This window comes from Macrobrachium nipponense, chromosome 18 (assembly GCF_015104395.2).
Source record: "Macrobrachium nipponense isolate FS-2020 chromosome 18, ASM1510439v2, whole genome shotgun sequence".
NCBI lineage: Eukaryota > Metazoa > Arthropoda > Malacostraca > Decapoda > Palaemonidae > Macrobrachium > Macrobrachium nipponense.
Genome location: NC_087211.1, coordinates 77,438,042 through 77,451,639, shown reverse-complemented (window position 1 = coordinate 77,451,639; position 13,598 = coordinate 77,438,042). Strand labels below are relative to the sequence as shown.

The 13,598-nt window shown below is 38.3% G+C and overlaps 1 long non-coding RNA gene across 1 annotated transcript; it reads left to right on the top strand.

Moving 5' to 3' along the window:
• Window positions 1-6: 6 nt before the first annotated feature.
• On the top strand, window positions 7-12,160 carry LOC135197226 (uncharacterized). The gene is made up of 2 exons (XR_010310582.1): window positions 7-978; window positions 3,989-12,160. It is a non-coding gene; the product is annotated as an uncharacterized LOC135197226 (long non-coding RNA).
• Window positions 12,161-13,598: the final 1,438 nt, after the last annotated feature.

Below are 13,598 nucleotides of genomic sequence, written 5' to 3'. Positions count from 1 at the left end.
AGAATTTTTGTGCCTTGTGTTCTGTGACCTCAATTGTCCTAGTTAGCATCAAAAGTGACTCTTTACAGATGCAGATTAGTGTTGAAGTTCTCAGGTGCTATTAATTTCTAAATTGATTTGATGAAAAACAACTTGTTGCATATAGCCTGGAGTCTGAGTAACCTTTCCATTACCTTTTTAAGTTTTATTTTTTATTTATATACTGTATGGTGTATTACACTTATTAACTGTAATGGGTGCCTTGTGTAATTTTGTATTTTTAGATCACATTCCATTCTGTTATATAAAACCCCCTCAAAAAATATTTTGTTTTAACTGAGCAAGACGGCTTCATCGTATATATTTTACCTGTTAATAGCAAGTATTTTGTTTTAAATTCTCATCAGCTGTCTAATTTTCAATCAAGTAACTAATGCATAGACAAGTGATGCTGCAGGCAGTTCTTCTTTTTCCACAATAACAGTTTTGTATGCAGTTTACAAATTACAAATGCTTCTAGTTTTGTAAGCAAATCTTTAAGTAGTTTCATAGACAATCCTTTTTTGTGTCATTGTTGAATACATTGATGGAATTGATTGGGCTTTCCCCCAGCACTTCACAGTATTCTATGCAGTATTGTCAGTGTTTTTATAGCCTAAACTACTTATTTCCACTTGCAGTGTTTGGGCTGCAGAAGCCTCCCCAGGCAGTGTTTTGGTTGCTAATCTCATTTGTTTGAGCTACTGCTAGTCCCTTTGCTGAACTTGTGCAACTAGATTATCTTCAAATACTTAGGCTATTTAAGTCCTTTTGCAGTTGCAAGCCACTTAGTCGTTCATTATTTGCGTGGTGGTGGAAGTAGCTCTGAGATGTAACTAGTTACTGTAATGCTTCGGCTTTAGAGGAGGAGATGTGATATTGTGAAGTCCTGTAAATCCAATTTCTCTCCCTCCCCAGGTGACAGTAGTTAGCATCAACCATAGCACTTAACAGATGCAGGTAATTGAAGTTTTAAGGTGACAGTCTGTGTGATACCAGCTGAATGGAAGATAGTGAGGACATAGAAAGAGTGTGTGTTACTTAAGATTTGGAGCACAGTAGTCCACTGACTGTTACATGACCAAGGACTGGACGTATTCCTGTAATTCTGCCACTTGGACGTGGTCAGAATTTATGCAAAGACGCAATCAAACTATAACCGGTCTGAAGCAGACTGTTACCAGCTAGAGGGAGATTAAGAATAGTTTAGACTGAATCAGGATAAGCCACTGAGATGGATGAAGAGGATGCGTATGTACTGTTAGCAAAATAAATAAGGAAAGTTAGACTCCCTAGGAAATGAGTATCTGGAGCTTGCTGTTGTATTCACAAAACTCTAAAAGTATTTAGGCTTTACATCCTCTTGTTTTTGGTCAGTATCCTGACACAGAGGAAAGGACCGTTTTGCTGTTCCAGTACTTGTTAGGTTATATAAGTTAGCGAGTAACAGGCAAGTCAAGGTGTTTTGATTTATTGACACAAAATCCCTGACAGGTAAGAAACTCTTGTGAGCGGAAAAGTAACATTTGACATTAGGGAAAACAAGGCAACATCTATATACAGTCAGATGTGTTTTCTCACACCTGAAAAATGGTGAAAAATTCTTAATACAAATTATGGAGAGATTTCAAATTCTTTATACAAATTATGAAGAGATTTATAATTCTACATACAAATTATGAAGAGATTTTAAAGTCAGTATACAAATTATGAAGAGATTTCAATTACATATGGTTGGAAAGCTTGCAGCATCTGACATATGTTAGTAATTTCTAACAATGACATAAAATAACCTCTGAAAAATGTGCAAAAGATTGCTTGAAACACGAGCTCTGTGCTTCTTGGGAGTACTTGTGCATTTCTATTTTGAAGTGAGGATTCCCTGAGAGTCCTGGTGATTGGTCGGAACCTCACAAAGGTATTGTAGTTCTGAGCATAGATTAGCATCAGTAGAGTTCTTAGCCACTACGGTTGGTGGTAAAATGGCAAATACTTTTTCTTCTTCATATGAATTTGTGTAATCTCTCAAAGTTTGATAAAAATGTTGAATTTCATCCTAACTGATTTAACAGCATTGGTCTCTGGTTTAGGTCTGAAGCAGTTTTGGGTTTTTGTCACCAAATTTGTGATAACCTGAAGAAAAGCAAGTTAGTTCTCTCAGACACTGCTTGAAGCCCATTTCCTAATGTAAACTGTGCCTCAATAATAGTGCATTCCATTTATTTGGAGTGTGGAGGAGAGAAGAACAAAAACCTGCATGTTGCTTTTAACCCTTGGAGATTCTTGTGATGTAAAACCTGGTACTCCTCAAATTATTGATCATTCAGATTCACATAATGTAAAACATAATACTCCTCCAATTCTTAACCATTCAGATTCTGATGATATAAATTTTTTTTAGAAAACTACTTATCTCAATTCAAATTGCAAACAACTTCCCCTGTACAGATACATATGGCACATTCAGTCTGTCTGGGTAAGATTCAAGCACAATAGTTGATTTAAGATAAGAAACATCATAGTGCTATATGTAGTCAGAGTAAATTCTCACTAAGTAGGGGTGCCTTGATAAATGTTTCGGGTACACATTACAGACTGAATTGTCAAGCGGTCAAATCCTGAAAGGGTTGAGGAATTCTTAGTGGAAATTCATCATTGTTTAGTCGGTTGTTATTTAAAAGATATGGCATTTACTTATCTAATCTAAAGCTTTGGATGCACTGCAAAAACTGGATACCAATTTACAAACAAGCAAGATAGCTTCCCACATAATTATAGTACAGGGAACCTTTTTTGCACTCACTATTATTTGCTTAAAAGTTTTTGATTAGATAGATGTATTTCATTTTTCGAATAGCACTGTTATATACTTTTGTATATCTGCTGTGGTGATAATTAATATTTGGAATCTCTGTTTGCTTACCAGTATATCTCTTACCCAGCATTTATGGCTCGGTGAATGGTAGTTTCATGAAATAGTATTGAGAGTTTTGTGGGGTTATCTAAACTGTTTGTATGTATCAGAATTGTGTTCACATTCTCTTAAGTTGGGCACAGTTCAGGTACAAGTATCTTAAATGTTAGTATTTCAACCCACATTAATTCAGGTACAAGTATCTTGAATGTCAGTATTAAAGCTGTTACGAGGAACGTATGTATTATGTTAAGAGTTCTTCAAGAAACTGTCAACTCTTTTATCATATCAGTTTACATTCAATACTTATTTCAATTAGTTCTCTTTGCTTGCTTATATTTTTTCTTTGCAGTGGCTCAAATCATTAATGTGCATTTGTCTTACATTTTACCTTCCATAAACCCAAACCACAGGTACACCTTTGTCTACGTTTTGATTGTATGTGTAAAAGTGATTTCTCATGAAAATGACCGAAGGTCTTTTCAACATAGGTAAATTGTCTTATCTTGCTCATACACTTATATACGTATTTCATATTGTAAAAATACGCATGAACCTCCAGGGTAACACGTTTCTTATAAAGATGAGGTATTTTCTTGAGAAAATAAAGTTTTGCTTGTGCTGTAGTAATGTAAAAAATATGTATATATGTTTTTTGGATGTGGATTCGTTTTTTTGCAGTTCCATGTTAACCTCTTAATCTCTTTAGTTAATAGGATATTTTGTTAATAGGATATTTTCATATTCTTATCCACAGTCTTTTTTTTTTTCCTTTCCATTCATGTTTATTAGTAGAATATTAAAATTTTGTCATTTGAGATAGCTCATTTAAAAAATAAGAATACTACATGGGCTTCTGTACTTTAAACCAAACTTTCAATTGAAAGTGGTGTTTAATTATTGTTAGACCACACCAAATAAAATTGACCTAGAAGGAAAATTTTTATTGCAGGATATTTGAAATAGTACATAATAGGCTTTAATACTTGAAGTAATTTAAAGTTTGCATCCCTAATTTCTGTATTTCTCAGTTTGTTTTTCTTTTCTCTCCAACAGTTGGAAGAACTTGGAGTCCAGAGTGCGAATGGCAGCGTGGCAAGTAGTAGGTAAAGTGGTAATACTGTAATAGTCGTAAAATCTTATTTGCCGTGTGAAGTAACATCGTAGAATGTGAGTTTTTATTGTTCCGTCATGAAGATTGTTACTTGAACTTACAGTTTGATTTACCAGTATGAGTTGGAAGAAAACAAACTCATAATTTTACTGTGAATCTTTTTATAGTTGGTTATTAATTCTTTTATGAAAGCATAACTTCATAAAGTTAATTTGGATCTGTAAGTTTAGGTAAGGCTCCTACACTGTGAAAGTGCCAGGCCCTTACAGTGTTAAAGTGCCATCAACCAAGTGCTTTTCTAATGAAATTGTAAACGTTGTAAAGTTACTATGATTTTGAAGTTCTACAGTGGTGGGAATGTTTCCTGTACTTTAATCAGGAAAAGTGTTTTTATTAGAGGAAGTGTAAGAAAGTTCCTTACATGGATTTTGTTATCCAGCTCAAATTTCTTGTCATTGTATATGGTATGTAGTATAATATAATTTTCTTAAAAAAACCAGGAATATTTATAAATGGCAGTTACATAGATGCATTAATAATGAATTCAATATTTAACATTCTATATTGAATTCTGAACACAGGCATGACTTTTATTGAATTCTGGTATCTTGTTTATGTGGTTATGAGTTTGACAGTTATACGTAATTCAATTGTTATTTTAGGTGTTTGACGGTTTGCAAAACTATTCAAGGTTTTTATTTTATTTTCATGGGGAAAGCTTTATTTATATTTTTCACAACACCACTTAATATAGCTAAAAATCTTCTTAAATATGGCAGTTTATCACTGATGCCAGTCAAAGGCTCTTAGAATTTGATGGAAATTAAAAATATGGTATGTACGTAATTAGAAATAACTCTGTTTGCTGTTTGTTAAATGTGTGATTTCTGACATTTCCACTATTATCCAAGGTAGTCTATAGACTACCTTGGATAATAGTGGAAATGTCAGAAATCACACATTTTCCTAAGGTAAATAAATTTATTCATATATAGATATTTTTATATTTTTGTTATATGGTAACAAAACCAGTTTTGCACCCTATTGTTGACAAGCCTCATCCATTAAAGAAATTGATGTATTTTTATTGTCATAACTCGGGCTTCTTTTAAATATGAAGTCAGAAGTATAGTACATAATCTGCCCTTAATTGTAGACAGTAACTTAACTCAATTTCATCTTAGTATTGTGGATGTGTGTGGGGCATATAAATGATTAAGTACTGAATATAATATGCTGTCCCCACTATGTATACCATGGAGCAAGCACATGCATAACATAACTGCCATATCAAGAAATTATGTACTACTTGACCTTAGCTTTTTTTCCCCCAGATACAAACTTATTCAATACTGTACTAACTCTAGTCATTGTGCACAAAGTCACATTCAAGGATTTTGCAGTAAATGAGATTTTATGATAGCTTATTCCATAAATGGTAGCCTATTAGGGAGTGCAAAAACTGTAAAACAGCCTTTTACAAGAATAATAATAATTTAACTGATGATGAAGCCAACATGTAGTATGACTTCATACCTGGAGGTTTATTTTTTGTCCTACTCACTTCCTAGTGGAAGTATACCTTTCAGTGGCACTGTATAGAATATGAAACTATCCCATATGAATTATCCATGCAGACTGTAAGCGTATTGCAGGTAAGAGCAATGAGCAGACGCGGTGTGCTGGGCATAGTATTTTGTAGCCACAAACATCATTTGTGACTGCTAGCTATATTCATAACAATGATATACAGTTTAACAATTAAATACTTTGAAATTGCCTCATGTATTTTGTAAGGCATCTTACTTGTGTAAACTTAGTTTGATGACCAGTTTAATAACAGTATATGACAGTATATGACTACTGAATAAAGCAGTCCCCAAAAATGGAGGCAATGATCATTAGCAAGGATATCAGTTAGCAACTTGGAAGTTAAATTGCAAAAGAACTCATTAAAGTAGCTTTTTATTTTTTTTAAATTTCAAAACTTGCAGCATTCGTTTGAAACAGAATAACCTGGATTAGCTGGAGTCCGGTTAAAAATAATGCAAGGAATTTGGTGGCAACAGGCATCAGCCAACAGGAGAGTAGGAAGAAGCTACTTAACCTTCTTTACCCCCGCTAAACATCATCAAATCAGTCTCTAACCGTCTTCATAGCAAGATGGTTTGGTGCCCATCTTTCGCCAGAAGCCGGATATTTCACACTTCCTGCCCTCATACGTCTATGGCCTTCTGGTTCTCTCGCTCTTGTTTTGTTGTTTGTATTTTATGTGATTTTTGAGTCTTGCATTTTACTTGAATTTCCCAAATTGCAAGCCCGCATTTCCAGTAAGCCTCCCAGGTGTCAGACTTGTCCTGGAGATGGTAGCAACCCTTTTTCCCATTATGTGTCTTCTTTGTCTACAGACCCACATCCCACTTGTATAGGTGCAGATCTAATGTTTGCAGTATAAGTAACCCTTATTCTGTGTATTATCTTTGATCTCCTGAGCAATGGAAATGATTTTCTAATAAGAGACAGAATAAGAGGAAACCAACAGTGCCATCTTTGATGGCAGGCAATCCAATTCCTTCTTGTTCAGCCTCTTCCTTACCAAAGTCTCCTCTCGCTGCTGTTGCTTCTCATGAAGACTTCTCTCTCTATCATTCTTCTTTGGTTTTTGTCCTTGAAAGATTCAAGGCAAGGTTTGGGATTTCATCATCTTTCCTAGGAAGAGGTTTCACAGGCAGTCTTTGGACTATCACTCTTCATCTCCTTCACCTGGAGCTCGGCCGTCCAAGCATGTCTAAGCACAGCTGTACTGTCAGAGTAGCGTACGTCTGTGTCTCCTGCCCTAGAACCAGATCCTTGGCCTACTTGTTACACAGAACAGGAATTGATTGTCCAACAAGTCTGTAGGGGGGATGTTAATGCTCCGGTTAAGTCAATTGTGAAGCAACCTTCTCAGGACAGAGACCTTCCTCACTCTCTTAAGTTCACGTTCTCCCAGGAGGGATGGTGAGTGGCACTCTCGTTTACAGAAAATGACTCTAGGTCACACAGTGGTGACTGTCCTTCACATTGCAGCAGCTAAATGCGTGACTGAACATCCATCCCTTCTCTTGCTGGCACTTCCAAACCAAGACCTCAATCTAGTTCTTACAAGTCACCTAAAAGACCTCAAAGTGCAGGAGTACCACACACAGGTTGTGAACCTTCCGCACTTCAAACCAAGAAGGCCACTCAGAAGTGGCCCTGTCAGCCCCACTTTTCCAAGCCCAGAAGAGTAGGCAGAGGTAGAGCTAGAGGAGGTAGACAATAGAGGGGGCACACCTCCCCACTTTTGGGGGTGGGGGGGGTTGCCTGGCGAGCCACTGGGCAGCTTGGCAGCAGTACGGAGCGGAGACCTGGGCAGCAGATGTTCTATGGGCCGGATTTCTTACTACCCTTTGAATTTCCTCCTCCCCTCTCCAAGCTTCCCTCTTCACCAATCAATGTATGCTCCAGGATCACTGATGCTTCTAGCTCTCCAAGAGGAATTGAAGAAAATGATGGTAAAGGGGGCTGTGGAGGTAGTTCAGGACCCTTCTATAGGTTTCTAGTCACATCTTTCTGGTTTTCAAAGCAACAGGCAACTGGAGACCAGATAGACCTGTTGACTCTCAACCTTTTTTTAATGGAGATGTGATTAAAGATGGAAGCTTCATGGACAGTCCTTGCAGCCATCAGAAAGGATGACTTCATGCTGACTATAGACCTGAAGGATGCATACTATCAGATTCTGATTCACCAAGACAGAGATCATCTACTCCTATTTTGTTGCTGCTTAGGCATCATGATAAATCTGGAGAAGTCGAATCTTTCACCCAGTCTGAGGATCCTTTGCTTGGGCATGATCATAAACAATACAGTGGTGAAGGTGTTTCCCCTTAGATCAATGAACAGACAAGTCCATGAACATAACCCTGTCCTTCCTGTCTAAACTGAAGCATCCAGCTTGTCACTGGCTGGTCATCCTAGGTTACTTGTAATCCCTAGTAAAGCTGATTCCTCACGGTTGATTTCACCTTCGCTCTCTTCAATGGAGACTGAAGGAATTTTGGTTCCCTTCGAGGGATTCCCCCCATGCTTCTGGCTCCCCTATTGACAGAGGTAGGGCCAGACTTAGCATGGTGACTGGACAACAAAATCCTGACTCTAGGAGTACCCCCTTCACTACCCCTCTGAAAATCCTACTGTTCTTGGACGCTTCATATGAAGGTTGGGGAGTGCACTTGGAAGATCTAACATTATATCAACATGCTTGGAGCTGAAGGCAGCCATCCTAGCACTTCAGGAATTCCAAGAAATGGTCACATGGCATTCTATTGTCATCATGTTCGACAACACTACAATAGTAGCTTATGTCAACAAATGGGGACTAGTGTCCTGTCAACTTCACAAGTTGACTATACAGTTACACCAGTGGGCGATCTCCTATTCATTAGACCTCTCAGCCAAATACATCCCAGGGAAGAGGAACATTGTGGCAGACAAGCTGAGCTGTTAGGGTAAGGTACTGGGGATGGAATGTTCACTTCAGCAAGAGGTAGCGGAAAGGCTATTCCATCTGTGGGGAAGGTGTACAGTAGACCTTTTTGCAACAAGGTTCAACAGAAAACTAGAGATTTTTTGTTTGGTTGTTACAGATCGTGAACCATGGCAAAAGACACTTTTCAACATCCCTGGGACAACCTGGAAGGATATGCCTTTACCCCCTTTTGCCTAATCCCTCAAGTGATCAACAGAGTGATCATCTTGCAGAACCTTGGGAAAACCCTAGTGGATCCCTTTTGGCCACAAGCAGAATGGTTTCCCAATCTTCTAACCTGAAGTTCTGAGGGAGATTCCCCCATGGCACAACTCCCACCTCGGTGGTCACGAGTTCGATTCTCGGGCATTCCATTGAGGTGTAAGAGATGTGTATTTCTGGTGATAGAAATTCACTCTCGACGTGGTTCGGAAGTCACGTAATGCCGTTGGTCCCATTGCTGAGTAATCCCTGTTTCCATGCAACGTAAAAACACCATAAAAACAAAAAACAAAACCCATGGCACAACTTATGCAAACCACACACAAAGAGGTTTCACTGATTGGTAGGGGCACCACACATAGAGAGGTTTCAACAAAAGGTAGGTCCTTATCTCATCACAACTGGAGACTAGTATCTCTTGCGAGCGAAAGGCTTTCCTCGCAGAGTAGTGACCGAAATGTCGGATTACCTCAGTAGATTGTCTACTTTCTCTATAGGGAGATACTACTCTCAATTTCAGCCACCAAAGGTTTTAGAACTGCTCTAGGACTGGTTCTTTGTTTAAAGGGCATGGATCTCTTTTCATTCACAATAGATCTTGACCTCCATTGGGATCTGACCATGGTGCTCAGCAGTTTTACTCACCCTCCATATGAACCCTTGCAAGTCTCAACAGATAGTTTTCTTACTGGCCTTGGCTTCTTCTAAGAGGGTTGGTGAACTACACAGAGACTCTTTTAATGTTGACATAAGAGGGGTTGGAGTTCTGTAGTCTTCGAATTTGTCGCGGAATTTGTGGCCAAGACTCAAATGTCTCTATTCATGATGACAGATTCAAGTCTTTCCCAGTCACCTTACTTGCTGTTATCCCCCCAGGGTACTGTGTAGCTATCTAAAAGAGGCCTCTACATCTAAGACCTGATAGCTGAAGTCTTTTTGTTTGCACAGGCCGGAACAAAAAAGAAGTGTCCAAGAATTCTTTCTCCTTTTGATTAGACAAACTTACACTTCTGCTGCACATTTAGATGGTGATACAGTGCATGCAAGAGCACATGATGTTAGGGATCTAGACCCTACCATCACTTTCAAGAACAAGTCATCAGTTTACAGGATTTTGAAGGCAGGTGCCTGGCTTCACCAAACCACCTTCTTATCCTTTTATCTGCGGGGAATTGTCCATAGGTCCTTGGACACTTTTCCTTGGGTCTGGTGGTGGCTGCTCAACAAGTTACTCTTTCCTTGGGTCTGGAGGTGGCTACTCAAGTTGTGTACCTCATCCAGTGTTTCAGGTGGGACAGTTTAGTATCTTACCTATCATGTTGGATATTTAAGGGAAAGTGAAAGATGACTAGTCTTCTTCCTTTCTCTTTCTTTTTTACTGGCGGGTCTTCTTTTCTCTTTCTTTTTCTTCTCTATTGGCAGGCAGTAGAGAGAATAAATCCATCATATGCTGGAACTGCTTAGACGCAGGTGAACAAACTTCCAAATTCTTTATAGAAGCAAGTACCATTCCTCTCTTTCAAGGGGAGAGGGGCAATGGCAACTAAAGGTGAGTTTACACTAGGCTTCACCACATGATGCATACCTAAGACTCATCACCAACTCCTCCCAAATTCTTGTAAGCCCCACCTACTGGACTGCTCATGAAGACTTGCGCCACACCACTAACTCACCGTAATGAGCAGTCCAGTAGGAAGGGCTAACAAAAATTTGGGAGGAGTTTGTGATGAGTCTTACACATGCAGCGTACGGTGAAGCCTAGTGTAAACTTACCCTAACAAAATTGGTGGCTAATGAAAGTTTTGTCTCTGACAGTTCATTACCATCATCAAGACACAATTATGCATTTCATATTCTATTAGCCAAGATGTCAGACTGTTTAGTAACCTATGCTCAGCAGATCAGTGGCTTTTGACGCCTTCATATGTCCTGGAAGTGAGCCCAAGTGGTCTGAACCTCCAGTCGGCTCTCTAAGACTTTCTTATGCTCTCTCCAAGAGTAGGTAAGTCATCCTTATATTAAGACCAAGGTTCAGTATATGAACAATGACAACTCTTAAATCAATTTGCCTTTTTCATAACTAACAAACCTTTGAATTGATATAAAATTTGTCATATATTATGGCTGTATGTAATAATAATATCCATCCTGGCTGGGTTGGTAAAAACCTGTAATTGGCTTTAAATAATTATGCCAATCTTGGCAGCTTGGTACAGCCAAGAGTATCACTTGCACAATATGAAACAGTAAGGAAGCTGGCTGTCACTGTTGTTTTTGTTGCAGTTTACAGACAAAATTTATTCTATTAAAAGAAAGCTTTAGAGGTTTTCTGAATCAGTTTTCATCTTGCTGTCATTAAAAAAAGGCAAAACTGTTACCTATATTTTCTGCACATTTCTGTGTTCTGATGGCTTGTGTTGGTATATTTAACTAGTGTATTGTTATCAGTGTAAAATATAATGTTGAAATTACTTTTAAAAAGTTAATGGCCTTAATTTCCATCTGGGCTATTTCTATACTTTGAGGAATATGTTCAGGCTGTGAAAAGTCATGAAAGAGTGAGTTTTTTTTTATTCTGCTGAATCTTGGCTCATTGTGAGAAATCTTGAGTTTTCATAAAGTCCTTGTTTTAGTCTTCCATAAATTTAGAATTTTAGTATAATAGTTCAGTACCTGTTTTGAACTGGAAAAACAATTAGATTTTTATCCGGATTATTAATGTGAGAAAATTATATTATACTTGTGGAAAGTTTAAGTAATATACATTTAAGTCTTATAACAAGCAAAAAAGGGCATCTTCAAGTAATGATTACAGCTTAGAGGGAGAGTGAACGGTTATATAATAATGTGCACTGGACTTCTAAGATCTATTCCAGTGTTCATCAACAGAAACTGTGGAGGCCCTTATCAGTGGTGTTGGTGCCATAAATTCAACATGTTGTTTGTTTCCTAGTACTTTATCACTATTTTATTTTTTTCATGTTACCCACAAGAAGTGAGTCTTGTATTTTCTTAAGTTAACTTTAAAAGTCAAGGGTAATTTTAATGTTCATGATTTAGAAAAACATTGTACTGAATAACACTTAACATCTAAGAGAATTGCAAATTTTTAAATTAATGGTCCACATACTAGAATTGGTAATAGTTTTTGCTCTATTACCATAGCTTGAATTTAGACCATGCAGAATGGTTTTGTTAGATATTGTGCATTTGGAGAATGCATAATGACCATGAATTCTTGTCCCATAATTTAACAAATAGTCAAATTTCTGTTGATAGAATAGTTCTGTAAACACTGTGGGTATTTTTATCAAAATTATAGTAAATATATTGTTTATAATTGTTGTTTTATTTCGTAAGTTTAATCCTTAGCTACACTTTTGTTCAATAGTGACACTGTAGATAAAGTCACACTGTAAATACAGTATGTATATATATAGTTCTGCAACTAAACTAGTATTATTTGGCATGCTAATATCAAGTAGGTTGTAGCACTCATGGAAACTTCTCATTAGCAGTTTTCTCATCTTGTGAATCTATCAGGAGAATGTGAGGAATTTCTGTTGGTACTTTCTGAACATTCCTCTGCATTACCTTCTAAACATTCCTCTGAAATCACTTCATGCCCTTCTTAGGTGTACCTTGAATCCAGCTTCTCTTGGGACACAGTCTGTCATCCTTCTCTCAGTTCGAGGACGGTACCTGTGGATCAGATTATTGATGGTGCATGTGCTTTTCCCACCACCCCTGCGTCGGTCTTTGCCTTCCCAACCTCTGATAGTACTACTCCAAGATTTCCATAGGAGAGGTGAAGGCATGTATCCTCTAGGCAGTCCAGAGATCAATCTCGTTATGCCATTCTGGATCATTTGGCTTAGTCAAAAGATCTCCACTTGGATCAGTTTTGGAGGGTTCCATTGTTTCAGAAGTGGCTTCTTTTGCTGTGTGTTATGTCAGGGGATGTTCTTGTTGTTTATAGTTTACCTGCCTTAACAGCTCCTGTTCTTTGGAGATGCCTGCCTTGACCATGTCCTATGTAGATGTGGCAAGAACAGAGGAGTCCATGGTTTGGGGAGGTCTGGATAGTGATGCCATGCTGTCTTCCTTCTCATCTTACCTCTAGTCCTCCTCATCATTGGACTACCAGAAGCACTTTAAGGCCTAGAGGGCAGTCCTCTGCAATAAGGTTGAAAAGTTTTGTTGAAACTGTCACTTCTGTTGGGAGAGGGAACGAACCTAGTGATTGTTTATGGGGGCATGTGGTTATGAGCTGTGGTGGTGGTATGGTATGAAAGCCCACTTTTTACAATTCTGTTACATACTCTTGATCACTTTTGGTAACATGCTCACTCTTCAAGAGAAGAGGACCAACCTTGACTACTAGTGCTTGTGTTTCCATGGAAGCATGCAGGGAAGAGCCCATACATCCCTGGAGCTATCTCAGTATGTAGTTGAATGTGCTTTTGAATGTTCCCTTGATCATCAAGAACGTGACTACTGTACATGGTACTGGTTTAGGCTGTTTGGCCGAGTCATGGTATGTGTGGCCTGTGGTCCACATGGGCAGTAGCTGTTGAATGAAGTTGGAGTGTGGGTGGCCTGTGTATATCTGTCATGTTCCACTCAGTTGTTTAAATAAGAATGTGTTTGGTCCATGCACCACTTAGTGCTGCCCTGCTTGGAACAGGCACTTATACTATACTCACTTCACTGGCAATATTACCAGCATGGCTGGATGCCATTTTCATCTTGGGTCATGGTGGTGGTACAAGGGATAG